This window comes from Mustela putorius, unplaced genomic scaffold, assembly GCF_011764305.1.
Source record: "Mustela putorius furo isolate JIRA1106 unplaced genomic scaffold, ASM1176430v1.1 tig00000056_pilon_pilon_pilon, whole genome shotgun sequence".
Lineage (NCBI taxonomy): Eukaryota > Metazoa > Chordata > Mammalia > Carnivora > Mustelidae > Mustela > Mustela putorius.
In genome coordinates this window covers 6,080,900-6,099,649 of record NW_025421263.1, presented here as the reverse complement: position 1 = coordinate 6,099,649, position 18,750 = coordinate 6,080,900, and the positions used below count along the sequence as shown (strand labels likewise).

General features: G+C 37.2%; 1 pseudogene; it reads left to right on the top strand.

The window, feature by feature from the left end:
• Positions 1–248: 248 nt before the first annotated feature.
• LOC101693638 lies at positions 249–660 on the top strand (annotated as a pseudogene).
• The last annotated feature ends 18,090 nt before the right edge of the window (positions 661–18,750 follow it).

The window sequence follows — 18,750 nt, the reverse complement described above, 5'->3', positions numbered from 1 at the left end:
TCAGAAATGTGAAAATCTTCCATGAAGGCTGGAGTTATTTCTTCCTTATAGTAAATCCACAGCTCATTACCTTGCAAGTAGTAGGTACTTATTTAATTGTTGTTGAATAAGTTCGCTAATAAATAAAAGCAGAAATTATATGGTATTATGGTTCAACCAAATGTCATGTAATAGCGATACTTCTGGTAATGCAGAAAAATTTCACTATTTTTAAAAGACTTTTTATTTATTTATTTGACAGAGCAGCCATGCAGGAGTCGCTGTGGGTGCAGCAGCTGGCGGAGGAGCAGAAGCGCTAGGCCAGGGAGCAGCTCATTGCAAAGAGAATGGCCAAGATGCCACAGATGATTGAGAACTGGCTGCGGCAGCAGCAGGAGCGCAGGGAAAAGGAGCAGGCTGACAAGGAGCGGCGGGCCCGACTGCAGGCTGAGGCCCAGGAAGGCCTGGGCTACCATGTGGACCCGAGGAGTGTCCGCTTCCAGGAGTTGCTGCAGGACCTGGAGAAGCAGCAGCGCAAACGCCTCAAGGAGGAGAAACAAAGACAGAAGAAGGAGGCACGAGCTGCTGTACTGGCTGCTGCTGCGGCCCAAGACTCCGAAGCCTCGGTGGCACCCAGTTCCTGAGCTAGCCTCTCCCAATAAAATCTGCTGCCCGACAGCCACCCTCCCCCCCAAAAAAAGCGGGGGTGGGGGTGGGATCAGGCTCACCGCTGATGTGGGGCTGGATCCCAGGACCCTGGGATCATGACCTGAGCCGAAGGCAGAGGCTTTAACCCACTGAGCCACCCAGGTGCCCCAAATTTCACTATTTTTAATTGGTTTTTCCATCAAAGTAGAAACATATATACAGGCACCCCCAAATAAAAAATGAAAGAAATAAGAGTTTAGCCATAAACTCATTTTGTTTGTTTAGCCATAAACTAATTTGTTTGTTAAACAAATAAAACTTTACCTTTGATTCAATCAGAGCAGTCATTTTCAGTATTTCTGTATTCATAGCCATGGAAGCAGAGCTTACGGATCAATAGCCATCAAGCTGTCTGACTTCTTTTTTTTTTTTTTTTTTTTAAAGATTTTATTTATTTATTTGACAGAAATCACAAGTAGACAGAGAGGCAGGCAGAGAGAGAGAGGGAAGCAGGCTCCCTGCTGAGCAGAGAGCCCGATGTGGGACTCGATCCCAGGACCCTGAGATCATGACCTGAGCCCAAGGCAGCGGTTTAACCCACTGAGCCACCCAGGCGCCCACTGTCTGACTTCTTAGTTTGAATTTTAACATATACATAAATGCTGACCATAAAATTCAGTAACATAAATGTGCAAATGTCACAGATAAGGACCTTTAGATTCCCCCCTAAAAATACTTTGGGACATATAATTTCGGTACTTCGTTTTTAAACATTTGAGCGCACTATTTTTAAATGCATATTTAAACATAATGTTTTAAAATATTTATTAATCACAGTGATATCATTTAGGAAACCACAGCCTAGAAAAACCCACTGAGTCTTTCTCTGAAAGAAAATTCTGGTATTTTAGTTCTTTATGACACTATCTTTTCAAAATACCTTTAAACATTTTGAGTATCATATTCAAATTTTATGAAAATATATCTACTTATTTACTTGAATCTGAATTATTTAGTGGGGGAAGATATATTATAAGAAAGTTTTGTTTGTTTTTATTTTAGAAACTGGATGTCCTAGAAACTGTTAAAAGAAGGTTATGACTCGCTGTGACATCTGACACTCCACTGATCAGTAGGATTAATTTGACTAACTTGCTTGGTTAAATCAAAATACATGTGGTTTGTATCACATAATCCTGCTGTGAACACTTAGTCTTAAAAAATACTTGGCTTCCACATATCCTGTTTTGGGGAAGAATTATTTTACTTTTTATAATTATATCATAATATCCACCCACCACACACACAGTATTGGTTTTTGTCATTTTCTACAGAAAGGTTTTTTTTCCCCTCCATCTTAAATTTTAAATTAATTATATCTCAATAAAAAATTACTATAAGGGTCAAAACTTAGGAAGATGGCAGAGAAGTAGCAGACTGAGATTACATCAGGTAGCAGGAAATCAGCAAGATAGTTTATCAAACCATTCTGAACACCTATATCCAACAGGAGATCTAAGAGAAGAAGAGCAGCAATACTAGAAACAGAAAATCGACCACTTTCTGGAAGGTAGGATCTGCGGAGAAGTGAATCCAAAGCCACAGGAAGATAGACCGTGGGGGGAGGGGCCGGCTCCTGGCAAGTGGCAGAGTAATGGAGCACAAAATCAGAACTTTAAAAAATCTGCTTCACTGAAGGATATTGCTCCAGAGGCTAAGCCAGGGTGAAGCCCATGTGGGGACAGCATGGTCTCAGGTCCCGTGGGGTCCCAGAAGGATTGGTGGTATCTGAGTGTCACAGAGCTCACAGGTATTAGAGTGGGAAAGCCAGCTGCAGAGGCAGAGCTGAGGAGTGAGCTCTCAACTTGGGGTTACCTTAAACTGTGATCTGTGGCACAGTCAGACCACTGCTCTTTTAGCAGGAACCCCACCAGATCCAGGGAAATCCCCTTGGAAGAGCACAGGGATCTGCTGGGTTTGGAGACTCCAGGCAGGGCTGTGTGCCAGAGACAGAGATGCTTGATCACAGGCTGGGTAATCTTGGAGTGCAGCCAGAGGCCAGGGAGACAGGAGTGATTGAGCCCTTTTCTCTAAGGGTGCACGGAGGAGTGGGGCCCCGAGCTCTCAGCTCCTGCGGGCTGGAGATTTGGAGGCCGCCATTTTCATTCCCATCCTCCAGATCTCTATAGAAAGTGTTCAGGGAACAAAAGCTCCTGAAAGTGAACCTGAGTGGATTTCTTAGCCGGCCCCTGGCAAGGGCCGTGCATTTTCACCTTTGGCAGAAACCCTTGAGAATCACTACAATAGGGCCCTCCCCCAGAAGATCAGCAAGAAATCCAGCCAAGACCACGTTCACTTACCAAGGAGAACAGCAGAATTCCAGAGGAGGAGATAGCAAACATGGAATTCATGGCTTTCTTTCCATGATTCCTTAGTCTTGCAAAGTTAATTAATATTTTTTAATTTTATTTTTTTCTTAAGCTAAAATTTTTTTAACTTTTACTCTTTCTTCTTTTAATATTTTTAAAATAGTTCATCTTAATACCTTTCATAAAAATATTTTTGAAACTTCATTATTATAGTCATATTTTATCCTTCATTGTATCTAACTTTATTTTTTTATACACATAGGGTTTTTTCTTCTAAAAAAATTTGGGGTAGAACTTTTTCTAATAGATCAAAATATACCCCAAATCTAGCACATGGCTTTGTTCTAGTCTCCAGCCTGAGCAAATAATTCTCTCCAGTTTCTTTTTCTTTATTCTCCCAACCAACTTATCTTATCAACTTCTTTTTTAGAAAATTAACTTCTTATCAACTTCTTTTTTAGAAAATTAAAAAAAAATTTTTATCTTTAAAGTCATATTCCATCCCTTCATCATGTTTTCCCTTATTGTGTGTGTGTATATATATATATATGTACATATATCTGTATATATGTATGTATACAGATATATATACATATACAGTATATGTGTATATCTGTATACATACATATATCTGTATATATATACATATATCTGTATATATGTGCCATATATATGTATATATCTATATCGATATCAATATCTATATTGATATCTATATTTAAAGAATGTAAATATATATAGAGATATATGTACATATATCTCTATATATATTTACATTCTTTAAAATTTTGGGAGGTTTCTTCTAAGAGACCAAAATACTCCCAAAATTAAGTGGGTGATTCTGTTCTATTCACCAGTCTAATTTTTTTCTTTTTTATATTTTTTTCTTAATTTTTTTCTTTTTTAAATTTTTTTTCTGAACCTCTTTTTGCCCCATTTCTTCCCCCCACAATTTGGGGTCTCTTCTGATTTGGTTAAAGCACATTTTCCTGGGGTCTTTGCCACCCTTTTAGTATTTTATTCATTCCTTCATATATTCTTATCTGGATAAAATGACAAGGTGGAAAAACTCACCACAAAAAAAGAACAACAGGCAGAACCAAAGGCTAAGGACCTAATCAATATAGACATTGGTAATATGTCAGATCTAGAGTTCAGAATGATGATTATCAAGGTGCTAGGTGGGCTTGAAAAAAGCATGGAAGATATTAGAGAAGCATGGTCTGAGAAATAAAAGCTGCTTATGGAGAAATAAAAGAACAAAAATCTAACCAAGCTGAAATTAAAAAAAAAAAAAACTATTAATGAGGTGCAATAAAAAATGGAGGCTCTTACTGCTAGGATAAATGAGGCAGAAGAAAGAATTTGTGATACAGAATACCAAATGACAGAGGATAAAGAAGCTGAGCAAAAGAGAGACAAACAAATAATGGACCACGAGGGGAGAATTCGAGAGATAAGTGATACCATAAGGTGAAACAACATTAGAATAATTGGGATTCTAGAAGAAGAAGAAAGAGAGAGGGGAGCAAAAGGTATATTGGAGAGAATTATTGTAGAGAATTTCCCTAATACAGCAAAGGAAACAAGCATCAAAATCCAGGAGACACAGAGAATCCCTCTCAAAATCAATAAGAAGAGGTCCACACCCCATCATCTAATAGTAAAATTTACAAGTCTTAGTGACAAAGAGAAAATCCTGAAAGTAGCCTGGGACAAGAAGTCTGTAACATATAATGGTAAAAATATTAGATTGGCAGCAGACTTATCCATGGAGACCCAGCAGGCCAGAAAGAACAAGCATCATATATTCAGAGCACTAAACGAGAAAAACATGCAGCCAAGAATACTATATCCAGCTAGGCAATCACTGAAAATAGAAGGAGAGATAAAAAGCTTCCAGGACAAACAAAAACTAAAAGAATTTGTAAACATGAAACCAGCTCTACAGGAAATATTGAAAAGGGTCCTCTAAGCAAAGAGAGAATCTAAAAGTAGTAGACCAGAAAGGAACAGAGACAATATATAGTAACAGTCATCTTACAGGCAATACAATGGCACTAAATTCATACCTCTCAGTAGTTACCCTGAATGTAAATGGGCTAAATGCCCCAATTAAAAGACACAGGGTATCAGAATGGATAAAATGCTGTCTACAAGAAACTCATTTTAGACCCAAAGAAACCTCTAGATTGAAAGTGAGGGGGTGGAAAACAATTTACTATGCTAATGGACATCAGAAGAAAGCAGGGGTGGCAATCCTTATATCAGATCAATTAGATTTTAAGCCAAAGACTATAATAAGAGATGAGGAAGGACAACTATATCATACTCAAAGGGTCTGTCCAACAAGAAGATCTAACAATTTTAAATATCTATGCCCCTAATGTGGGAGCAGCCAACTATATAAACCAGTTAATAACAAAATCAAAGAAACACATTGACAATAGTACAATAATAGTAGGGCACTTTAATACCCCCCTCACTGAACTGAAATGGACAGATCATCCAAGCAAAAGATCAACAAGGAAATAAAGGCCTTAAATAACACATTGAACCAGATGGACATCACAGATATATTCATATTCAGAACATTCCATCCCAAAGCAACAGAATACACATTCTTCTCTAGTGCACATAGAACATTCTCCAGAATAGATCACATCCTGGGTCACAAATCAGATCTCAACCAGTATCATAAGATTGGGATGATTCCCTGCATATTTTCAGACCACAAAGCTAGAACTCAATCACAAGAGGAAATTTGGAAAGAATCCAAATACATGGAGACTAAAGAGCATCCTTCCAAAGAATGAACGGGTCAATCAGGAAATTAAAGAAGAATTGAAAAATCTTCATGGAAATAAATGATAATAAAAACAACGGTTCAAAATCTGTGGGACTCAGCAAAGGCAGTCCTGAAAGGAAAATATATAGCAATAAAAGTTTTTCTCAAGAAACAAGAAAGGTCTCAAGTACACAACCTAACCCCACAAGTAAAGGAGTTGTAGAAAGAACAACAAAGAAAGCCTAAACGCAGCAGGAGAAGAGAAATTATAAAGATCAGAGCAGAAATCAATAAAATAGAAACCAAAGGAACAGAGGAACAAATCAACAAAAGCAGGAGTTGGTTCTTTGAAAGAATTAATAAGATTGATAACCCCTTGGTCAGACTTAACAAAAAGAAAAGAGAAAGGACCCAAATTAATAAAATCAAGGATGAAAGAGGAGAAATAACAACCAATACCAAAGAAAAGAAAACAATTATAAGAGCGTATTATGAACAACTATATGCCAGCAGATTTGACAGTCTGGAAGAAATGGATACATTCCTAGAGACATATAAACTACCAGAACTGAACCAGGAAGAAATAGAAAACCTGAACAGACCTATAACCAGTAAGGAGATTGAAGCAGTCATCAAAAATCTCCCAACAAACAAGAGCCCGGGATCAGAGTGCTTCCGAGGGGAAGTCTACCAAACATTTAAAGAAGAACTAATACCTGTTCTTCTGAAACTGTTCCAAAAAATAGAAATGGAAGGAAAACTCCAAACTCATTTTATGAGTCCAGCATTACCTTGATCCCAAAACCAAAGACCCCCCAAAATGGAGAATTACAGACAAATATCCTTGATGAACATGGATGCAAAAATTCTCACCAAAATACTAGCCAATAGAATCCAATGGTACATTAAAAGGATTATTCACCATGACCAAATGGGATTTATTCCAGGGCTGCAAGTTTGGTTCAACATCCACAAATCAATCAATGTGATACAATACATTAATAAAAGAAAAAACAAGAACAATATGATACTCTCAATAGATGCTGAAAAAGCATTTGACAAAGTACAGCATTCCTTCCTGATCGAAACTCTTCAAAGTGTAGGGATAGAGGGCACATACCTCAATATTATCAAAGCCATCTATGAAAAACCCACTGCAAATATCATTCTCAATGGAGAAAAACTGAAAACTTTTCTGCTAAGGTCAGGAACATGGCAGGGATGTCCATTATCACCACTGCTATTCAGCATAGTACTAGAAGTCCTAGCCTCAGCAATGAGACAACAACAAGAAATTAAAGGCATCCAAATCGGCAAAGAAGAAGTCAAACTATCACTCTTTGCAGATGATACGATATTATATATGGAAAATCCAAAAGACTCCACTCCAAATCTGCTAGAACTTATACAGGAATTCAGTAAAGTGTCAGGATATAAAATCAATGCACAGAAATCAGTTGCATTTCTTTACACCAACAACAAGACAGAAGAAAGAGAAATTTAGGAGTCAATCCAATTTACAATTGCACCCAAAACCATGAGATACCTAGGAATAAACCTAACCTAAGAGGCGAAAAATCTATACTCAGAAAACTATAAAGTATTCATGAAAGAAATGGAGGAAGACACAAAGAAATGGAAAAATGTTCCATGCTCATGGATTGGAAGAACAAATATTGTGAAAATGTCCCTGCTACCTAAAGCAATCTACACATTTAATGCAATCCCTATCAAAATCCCATCCATTTTTTCCAAAGAAATGGAACAAATAATTCTAAAATTTATATGGAACCAGAAAAGACCTCGAGTAGCCAGAGGAATATTAAAAAGAAAGCCAAAGTTGGTGGCATCACAATTCCAGACTTCAAGCCCTATTACAAAGCTGTTATCATTAAGACAGTATGGTACTGGCACAAAGGCAGACACATAGATCAATGGAACAGAATAGAGAGCCCAGAAATATATCCTGAACTCTATGGTCAACTAATCTTCGACAAAGCAGGAAAGAATGTCCAATGGAAAAAAGTCTCTTCAAAAAATGGTTTTGGGAAAATTGGACAGCCATATACATAAAAATGAAACTGGGCCATTTCCTTACACCACATGCAAAAATAGACTCAAAATAGATGAAGGACTTCAATGTGAGAAAAGAATCCATCAAAATCCTTGAGAAGAACACGACAGCAACATCTTCGACCTCAGCTGCAGCAACTTCTTCCTAGGAATATTGCCTAAGGCAAGGGAATCAAGGGCAGAAATGAACTATTGGGACTTCATCAAGATCAAAAGCTTTGCACAGCGAAGGAAACAGTTAACAAAACCAAAGGACACCTGACAGAATGGGAGAAGATATTTGCAAACAACATATCTGATAACTGGCTAGTATCCAGAATCTATAAGAACTTATCAAACTCAACACCCAAAGAACAAATAATCCAATCAAGAAATGGGCAGAGGACATGAACAGACATTTCTGCAAAGAAGACATCCAGATCGCCAACAGACACATGAAAAAGTTCTCCACATCACTTGGCATCAGGGAAGTAAAAATCAAAACCACAATGAGATACCACCTCACACCAGTCAGAATGGCTAAAATTAACAAGTCAGGAAATGACAGATGCTGGCGAGGATGCAGAGAAAGGGGAATTCTCTTACACTGTTGGTAGGAATGCAAGTTGGTGCAACCACTCTGGAAAACAGCATGAAAGTTCCTCAAAAAGTTGAAAATAGAGCTACCCTATGACCCAGCAATTACACTACTGGATATTTACCCTAAAGATACAAATGTAGTGATCTGAAGGGGTACATGCACCTGAATGTTTATAGCAGCAATGTCCACAATAGGCAAACTATGGAAAGAATCTAGATGTCCATCAACAGATGAATGGATAAAGAAGATGTGGTATATATACACAATGGAATACTATGCAGCCATCAAAAGAAATGAAATCTTGTCATTTGCAATGACATAGATGGAACTAGAGGGTATTATGCTTAGTGAAATAAGTCAATCAGAGAAAGACAACTATCATATGATCTCCCTGATATGAGGAAATGGAGAGGCAATGTATGGGGTTTGGGGGATAGGAAAAGAATAAATGAAACAGGCTGGGATCAGGAAGGAGACAAACCATAAGAGACTCTTAATCTCACAAAACAAACTGTGAGTTGCCAGGGGTACAGGGATAGGGAGAGGTGGTGGGGTTATTGACATTGGGGAGGGTATATGCTATGGTGAGTGCTGTGAAATGTGTAAACCTGGTGATTCACATACCTGTACCCCTGGGGCTAATAATACATTATATGTTAATTTAAAAAATTTTTTTAAATTGCTATAAACTAATTTTGTCAGATTGATAAGTTTCCAATCAATCAGTTAAAACCCATTACTTTTTAACTGTATGTTGGCTTCTCCACTAAGTTTCTAATCTTTTGCTCAGACACCAGGCTTTATTTATCTCAGTATTTCTCATAGCATCTGGCAAGTAGTTTTTCAAAAATATGTTTTAATGATTCAGGAATGACACATACACTTAAAATCTCTTGTGGTAGAACATACCATGCAGTAGACAATAAATATTTCACTGGAAAAAGAGTACTGTCAGAGTTTTTCAACGAGTCACTGATTGCTTTTTCTGAAGCCCTGAGTGCTTGTTAGTCATGGCCCAAGAATATCAAGATTTGTATTCAAATACATCAACACTCTTGTCCATGTACCTCTTCTGAACTTCACTCAAAGCATGTGCCCTGGAACCCCCTGGTTCAATCTTATTGCCTCCTCCTAACTGCTGTGGGAGCTTTGGTAAGTCACTGAAGCTACCTGACCTAAATATTCCTAATTATAAAATAACCTCCATAGGATATTATGTGAATTAAATGATCAAAAAGCTTAATGCATTTGATAATTACTCAATTATTTAAGAAGCTACTAGTTTTTAAAGATTTTATTTATTTGGGAGAGAGAGAGAGAGTGAAAGTAAAAGAGAGAGAGAGAGAGCGAGCACGCTATTGCATTAGGGAGGGGCAGAAGAAGAAGTAGACTCTCCATTGAGCATTGAACCCCATGTGGGAATCCATCCCAGGACCCTGGGATCATGACCTGAGCCAAAGACAGATGTTTAATGGACTGAGCCACCCAGGTGTTGCAATTAGCAGTGTTTGACTGCAGTGTTTTTGAAGTTAGGTGGATGAAATCAAAACTGTATACACCTTCCTTATGTTTGCTGTTTCCCTCTCTCAATGTATGTCCCTCTCCCAATGTATGTTCCCTGTGGGTTCCATAGCTGGTTTCCTCATGTTTATATTTATACAGGCAGTGAAGCTGTGACCTTTGATTTTGGTGGGCATATGACTATCATAACCAATATTATACTGTTGAAGTGCTTTCTAATATTTCATCTTCTTAATAAAGTCTCACTTTATATAGCATCTTTATTAATTTATGGGCTATTAGATTCTTTACAGTTTTATACTTTTACTAAGAATATTGTAATATAATAACTGTCCCCGGTGCACATATATGAGAGTTTTTCTAGGCCCACAATACACATCTGAGTAGAATCTCTAGGCCACATCATATACCTTTAAAATTTTTTTCAAGATGGTGGTCCTATTTCTTACAGGTTACGTTCATTTTGGTTTGGGTTACTTTCCTATATTTCCACATGCCTGAAACTGAAATTGGCTCTCAGTCATTTTTGTATCCTCTGTAGTGCCATGTCTGGCACAGAAAAGTTTCATTTGGTTTTCTTTTCAACTTGCTGGGGTTGGTGAATCGAACTTGGGGCAAATGTGTTGCAGAGAAAAAAATGATATCTGTGCTTTTCCTAACTTCTAAATAAAGTTGACTATTATGTCAATCATAAATATAGGCTAAAAAACCAAAAACCCAAGTAGTATTAGCATGACCTGTCATTTTTTTTCACCGACAGAAGGCAAAGATATTTTCATATCACATTATAGCCATTGCAGATGTATCAAAATATCTCTTATATTTACCATTACTCTAAAATTACGGTAGTTATCAGATACATCCAAATATCTTGTTATTTAATGTCTTACTAAGGAAGCATGCATATTAGAATGTCAACATTTAAAATATTTTTCTATTACTATATTTCGATGTGCTTGAAGTCTTTTATAATCCTCTGTGTTTTTAGGCATTATCCTGATAAGATTACAGGATACACAGGAGGTTCACAGCACAATAAAGGTTAAGAACTCCATTAAATGTTAGTTCTTCAACCTTCTCTTTGCTCTTTTCACTCCCTGACAGTCCTTACTGGAACCTCTTAATGTACTGATAAATGTCAAGTCCCGAGAGACAATTTGTTAATTGAAAAGGAAGCAATGCTACTTAGCTGTTAGGCCGATGTTCAACTATCTGTTTTTGGTGAAGCCTGGATCTCCTTGGGGGTCACACTTTCCACAGAACTCAAAGAATCACACTATGGCTTTCACCTAGAAGTAGAAATAAAAGGAAAACTCTGAAGAATTTACAAAGTTCTATTGTTCAGTTCCCTTAGTAACAGCCCACTTCAGAGACTGGGCTTTCATCTTCATCTCCTTTCCCCACTTAAGGTCTTCAGTCTTTCTTTATTTCTGATTACTTCAGGTGGATATTAGTTCCTGAGTTCTTCTATGGTTTAAGCATTTAAATTAAACTGCATCTGTGCTTTTAATTGCAGTGATTCTATTTTCTTTTTTTTTTTAAGATTTTATTTATTTGAACAGAGAGATGGGGAGAGAGAGAGAGACAAGCAGAGGGAGAGGAAGAAGCAGGATCTGCACTGAGTAGGGAGCCAGATGTGGGGCTTGATCCCAGGACCCTGAGAACATAACTTAAGCTGAAGGCAGACACTTGACCAACTGAGCCACCCAGGCACCCCTCCATTTTATTTTTTTAAATTTATTTTTTATTGAATAAATTCTTCATGTGACTCCATGTAATTTTAAAGTGTACAGCATGTTACTTTGGTACTTTATATACTGTTACACATCTGCCATTGTAGTGACATTTCTCACATTACACCTATTTATAGCACAACATTATTGTCTATATTCATTCTGCTGTTCATTAGATCTCTACGGTTTACTTACTATTCATTATAAGTGACAATTACATTTTAAAGAATATTTCTTCAGAGGAAAAATATTTTTTATATTTAAATATTTTTAAATCTTTGAAGAGAATATGGGGCGCCTGGGTGTCTCAGTGGGTTAAATCCTCTGCCTTCAGCTCAGGTCATGATCCCAGGCTCCTAGGATTGGGCCCCATATCAGGCTCTCTGCTTAGCAGGGAGATTAATACCTGCCTCTCTGCCTACTTGTGATCACTCTCTGTCAAATAAATAAATAAATAAAATCTTAAAAAAAAAAAAAGGAGAATATTTATCTCCCACTCACCACAGAAGATATTTGGCCTTCTCACCCCAGGCCACAGTGATTTCCACTGTTGATACTTAAGACAACCAAGATTGGGTCAGCTAACTTTGCTAGGAAATAGCATGGAAGAAACTAGTTCATCCTTTCAGCAATTCCTAAGTACAAGTTTTAGTACTTTCCCGTTGAAAGCTCTGGCAAAGACTAAACTTTGATAATTTTGGATATCTTACTCTACAATGGAAAACTTGTGCTTCATGAGTTTAGAAACTTGCAAAAAGTCAGTCCCATTATGCCCCTTATTTTGAGATAGTTATTTTCATTACTGTACTGCTTTCTTCAATGTCTATTTCACTGTTCATTCTACTGCTAACATCTGTCCATTTGTATTAGGTCTAGGATTGCCAGAGAAACAGAACCAACAGAAAATAAATAAATAAATAATTAAATAATTAAAACATATATAAACCTTATGAGCTAATTCCTTATAATTAATCATATTATATAATGTCATAATAAATCATATTACATATAATTATAAAAAATCCTATTATATATAATAAATAAATTATATCATAACAATATCATATTATATATCATTTATTATAGGTACCTGGTTTAAGTGATTATGGAGGCTGAGAAGTCCCACAATATGTACTTGGAAAACTGAAGATCTAGAACAGCCAATGATATAGTTCCAATCCAAGTCTGAACCCAAAGTCAGGAGGAGACCTATGTCCCAGCTGAAAATGGTCAGAAAGAGTGAATTCTCCTTTCCTGAGCCTTTTCTTCTATTTAGGCCTTCAAAAGATTAGATGAGGGCCACCCACATTAGGAAGGGTAATCTGCTTTACTCAAATTCAATTCAAATATTAATCTCATTTAAAACCATCCTCATAATAACATGGCGGACATTGGGAGATGGAGAAGATAAGAGAGATGGGGGCAATCAGAGGCGGAGACAAACCATGAAAGACTGTGGACTAGAGAAACAAACTGAGGGTTTTAGAGGGGAGGGGGATGGGGGGGTTGGGTGATCCTGGTGGTGGGTATTATGGAGGGCACTGGAGGCCTGGGAGCACTGCATGGAGCACTGGGTATGGTGCATAAACAATGAATTTTGGAACACTGAAAAGAAATAAAACAAACAAAAATCATCCTCATAACACATCTAGAATGTTTACCCACATATCCAAGCACCCTCTCTTTTCTCCCCATGGCCCAGCCAAGTGGATACATAAAATTAACCTTCACATCATCGCTGATTATTATTCTCTTTATGCTAGGTTCACTGTTAGCAAACAGTTCTATGACTTCAGTTTCTTCAGAGAATAGTCAATCTACTGTATTTCTATTTTAAAGCCTAGAGATCATCTGGTTTCCAGAACTTGCCCTTGAAGCTCAATCAAATCAAGGGTGTTGAAACTTCACAAAATACCAGGGAAATATGGATATTCTTCTAGGTCACCACTGAGAATTTTGACAATTATTTTCCCACCCTTCCTTCTTTGAGATTATTATCACTAGATATTATACATTTAGCCCAGCTGAGCTGTCATTTACCAACTTTACTCTCCCCCTGATTTAGGAATTTGGTTTCTAGCATATGTTCTTTTCCTTTCTTATATCCATTTTAGTGACTTTAATGTCTTTGTATATGAGTAATCCTACTTCCAAATTTACTGTGCTTCTTGGATCTAAAATTTTGCTCACAGTCAGTCTTTACCCATACTTTTAGTAGGTCCTGAAACTTGTTGCTACTTTCAGTAGGTTGCTAGTTTCATTAGGTTGCTGATCAATTTATGAAGTTTTCAACTCTAATATATCAATATTTCATCATATTCTTCTGTCATTCCAGATATCTTTCCTCTTTCCTGTATTCCTTTGACACCTGTTCATTGTTTTCTATTTCCCTGCACCTTCCTTTATCTACACTATCATTATTAGGCTTCCTTTCATGACTCTCTGATCCAACTGGTAGTCCAGATCATTGATTCAGTCTTTTTAGTCCCAACATCTTTAAAGCTGTCACCCTCTAGATTTCCAGGATTTTTTTTTTTGTTCTGAGAACTCCTAAACTCAAATCATTTCAATCACTTGCCATCTTTCCCTCTGTATGTGGGGTGTTGAGTAATGTTTAAGAGAATCATATTTCAAATGCAGAATGGTGTCTTTACAAGCATAGAATCTGCATTGGCTAAAGAATAAAGGTCTATCTCTCAGCAAAGCATAAGAGGAATCTGTGATGTAACCCCTGTTCACCTCCTTTTCTGGACATATTGTTCAGTAAATACCTTCACTTTCCTGTCAAGAACTGTGTAGGATCAGAAACTTTGCTCTAATTGCAAGCTAACAAGGTAGCCTACCACAATTTCATAGATGTTGGCAGAAAACACAAGACCTCTGGAGTAGAGAGTGTAGTAAAGAATTTAATCTTGACCCAAAAAAGGTCTTTTTATTTTTTTAAATTTATTTTTACTTTTATTTTCTTTCTTTCTCCCCCCCCCTTATTCCTGGGGGTAATCTCTAACCCCTTAGAATGTATTGCTTGAAAAAAGTAATTCTTTGTTTACCTGGGAGCATTGAGCCGTGTAGCTAGGGTGGCAGCATGATTTATAATGGGGTTTTTAGATCATGTTGCATAACTAGATCTCTGAAGGAGCTGGAGTCTAAGCTTGACCACATGAGAAGTCAAGCCTATCTATAAGACAGAGCTCTTTAAAGAAATCTGGAAATCAAGGCCCAGGTGAGTTTCCTTGGCTGAGAATATTCAGTGTGTATTATCATACATCACTATTGAGGAGTGGATAGATATATGAGTCCACTGGGGGAAGGCAGCTAGAAGCCCTGTGTTTTGGACTTTCATGAAGATTGATTGATTTATATTGTTTATTTGACAGGGAGAGCACAAGTGCAGGGGGAAGGAGGAGGGAGAGAGAATCCTCAAGCAGACTCCCCACTGAATAGGGAACCCAATGTGGGGCTCAAACCCAGGACCTTGAGATCATCATCTGAGCTGAAATCAGGATTTGACCACTTAACTGACCGTGCCACCCAGGTACCGGAGACTCCTTTGGATTCTGCCCCATGTATCTTTCTCCTTAGGTGAGCTTAATCCGTATTCTTTTCTTTAGTAAACTGTAGCTGTGAGTGTAACAGCTTTCAGTGAGTTCTGTGAGTCCTTTTTAGTAAATTATCAAAACTGAGAGTGGTCTGCGGGACTCTTAAATTTTGTAGCTGTTATCAGAAGTGATGGTGGTCATGTGGTCTGTCCCCTAACTTTACAGTAATACAAAGAATTTTATCAGAAGTCATTACACAATAAATAATATGACTTTCAAGTATATAGTTTTCCTTGTCCTCCCAATTCCATTGGAGACATTGGAGTGGTCCAAGTGAATGCTACACACAAACTGGACTTGGAGCAAAGCTGAGGAGCTGTGAACTTAGGGAATTTGAATCTTTTATACTGGATATAAACATGCCTATTCAGAACACATTATCTTTATCTTCTAAGGTTGTGTATACACCCACCCTTTGCTCTAGAATGAGTCACTATCTGTAACTTCCAAGGTTATTTGTAACGGTCAACAAAACAAAGAGGCAACCCACGGAATGGGAGAAGATATTTGCAAATGACAGTACAGACAAAAGGTTGATATCCAGGATCTATAAAGAACTCCTCAAACTCAATACACACAAAACAGACAATCATATTAAAAAAATGGGCAGAAGATATGAACAGACACTTCTCCAATGAAGACATACAAATGGCTATCAGACACATGAAAAAATTTTCATCATCACTAGCCATCAGGGAGATTCAAATTAAAACCACATTGAGATACTACCTTATACCAGTTAGAATGGCCAAAATTAGCAAGACAGGAAACAACATGTGTTGGAGGGGATGTGGAGAAAGGAGAACCCTCTTCCACTGTTGGTGGGAATGCAAGTTGGTGCAACCTCTTTGGAGAACAGTGTGGAGATTCCTCAAGAAATTAAAAATAGAGCTTCCCTATGACCCTGTAATTGCACGCCTGGGTATTTACCCCAAAGATACAGATGTAGTGAAAAGAAGGGCCATCTGTACCCCAATGTTTATAGCAGCAATGGCCATGGTTGCCAAACTGTGGAAAGAACCAAGATGCCTTTCAGTGGACAAATGGATAAGGAAGATGTGGTCCATATACACTATGGAGTATTAGGCCTCCATCAGAAAGGATGAATACCCAACATTTGTAGCAACATGGACGGGACTGGAAGAGATTATGCTGAGTGAAATAATTCAAGCAGAGAGAGTCAATTATCATATGGTTTCACTTATCTGTGGAGCATAACAAATAGCATGGAGGACAAGGGGAGATGGAGAAAAGAAGGGAGTTGAGGGAAATTGGAAGGGGAGGTGAACCATGAGAGACTATGGACTCTGAAAAACATTCTGAGGGTTTTGAACGGGCAGGGGGTGGGAGGTTGGGGGAACCAGGTGGTGGGTATTAGAGAGGGCATGGATTGCATGGAGCACTGGGTGTGGTGAAAAACAATGAATACTGTTATGCTGAAAATAAATTTAAAAAATTAAAAAAAAGAAAAGGATCCTTAAAAAGGTAGTTTGGAACAAAAGGGCAGTTGACGTCCTTTTGCATGATGTATATAAATATTTGAGACTTATGGAGAACTGTCTTCCCACAATTCTGTGCTTCAGTCACACCCACCAGACTACCTACACTTGTCCTAAAGTATCTTCCTAGATCTGTGTTTTGTTTGCATTTTCATTTTACCTGAAATACAGTGATCACTGTGACAAATATTATTCCTCCTTCAATATTCTTTTCAAGGGTATCATATCCAAAAATCACTTTTCAATACCCCTTTTGCCTATCCCTATCATTAACCTCCCCTCTTTGAGGCTTAACTTAATTTTCTAGCATAAGGATGCTAGAAACTTCTAGCATAAGGATGACGGATGACATCACTCTGTTGTCCTTATTTGTTTAAATTACTTTTTTTTTTCTCTGCTAAAACATATAAGGACTAGTTCTGATTTCTCCTTTTACCCCCTGAGTAGCATTGTTCTGCCACATAGTGTCTACTGTAAAATTTGTTGAAATGAAGAATATTAGAATTATGGAGAATATGGAGAAATGAGAATATGGAAAAATCTCCATGGAGAATGTGGAGAACATGGAGAAATATGGAGAATATGGACTATTCCATATTCTGATAAAACATAATTTCTATTTTACTCAGAAAGTTTAATGATTAAGAACAGGACAGAGCACAAATAAAGTTGGTTCTGATTTTTCCAACTACATTCATGCTATTGAATGGAAATAGAATTATTTAGTAACTCGAGACTTCAATTTGTATCTATAAGGGTCCTCTTTTTTTGTCTCCCAAACAACAGAATTCATACAATTTTTTCCATGAGCCCTTATTTCCTAGAATATAGCTATTTTTCATCCTTTTCATTTCTACCACCTGAGTTTAAAACACTACTTTTCATCTACTTTACTTAATAGCTTCCAGTGTGTCATCCTTCTACATTTGCCCTCTAGAGTCACATTACAGCAGCCAGAGTGATAATTTTAAAATATAAATCCTGTTCCTCCCCTACTTAAAACCTTATAACAGTTTCCTCTTATCCTCATAGTAAAAACCAAATTCTGTATAATGACCTACTTAAGGCTATTGTACACATTATTTTCCCTGCCTAAAATGTTCTTCCACCAGCTAATTCATATGAATAACCACTAAATTTAAGTATCACTTACTTAATGAGTACCTGCTTAAAGATGATTGTCCTAAACTCACTACTAGAATTATGAACTGTGACCACAGCCCAAGCATTCTTAATTTTACTTAATGACTTTTACTTTTTTTTTTTCAGTAATATTTTCAATGCTCTACCATGCTGTATATAATTTAATGCTACCATGCTCTATATAATTTGCTCTTTTTCTTTCTTTGTTTACTGTTTTATGTAGATTTTTCCAGAATGTAAGCTCCATGAGAGCAGAGATCTTTGTCTGTTTTTCCACTGATGATATCAAGGCACACAGAACAGTGTCTGGTGCTGGGTAGTTTATCAATAGATATTTTTTCTGTGAATCAATCCATGAATAACAGGCACACTTAAACGATTGTTATTATTATTTATATTGTTTCCAATTAGAAGAGGGGACCCTCAGGGATGGAGTGAGAATAAGAATAAGAATACATTGTGAAGACTGAGCTTAAGGGATATTCTGGACAATGTGAGTCTATAGACACAGAATCAACCCACCTAGTACCCCCTCTGAGGCCCTCTGATAATGGTGTATGTTAACATGACACCACCTGTGTGAATCTACATGAACTGACCATATTGTATGTGGCTATCTCTTTCCAGAGTAGGAGAAAAGAATGATTTTTAGGCATATGAAGTATTTTTTAATTTAATACTATACTACTAACAATGTTCCTATCCTTCCATTACATATATTGTCTATTAATTTTAATTTAATTTTTTTATTTAAATAAAAATTTATCATTTTATTTAATTTTATATTTATTTTTCTGTAAGGTAGGTAACCTATTTCC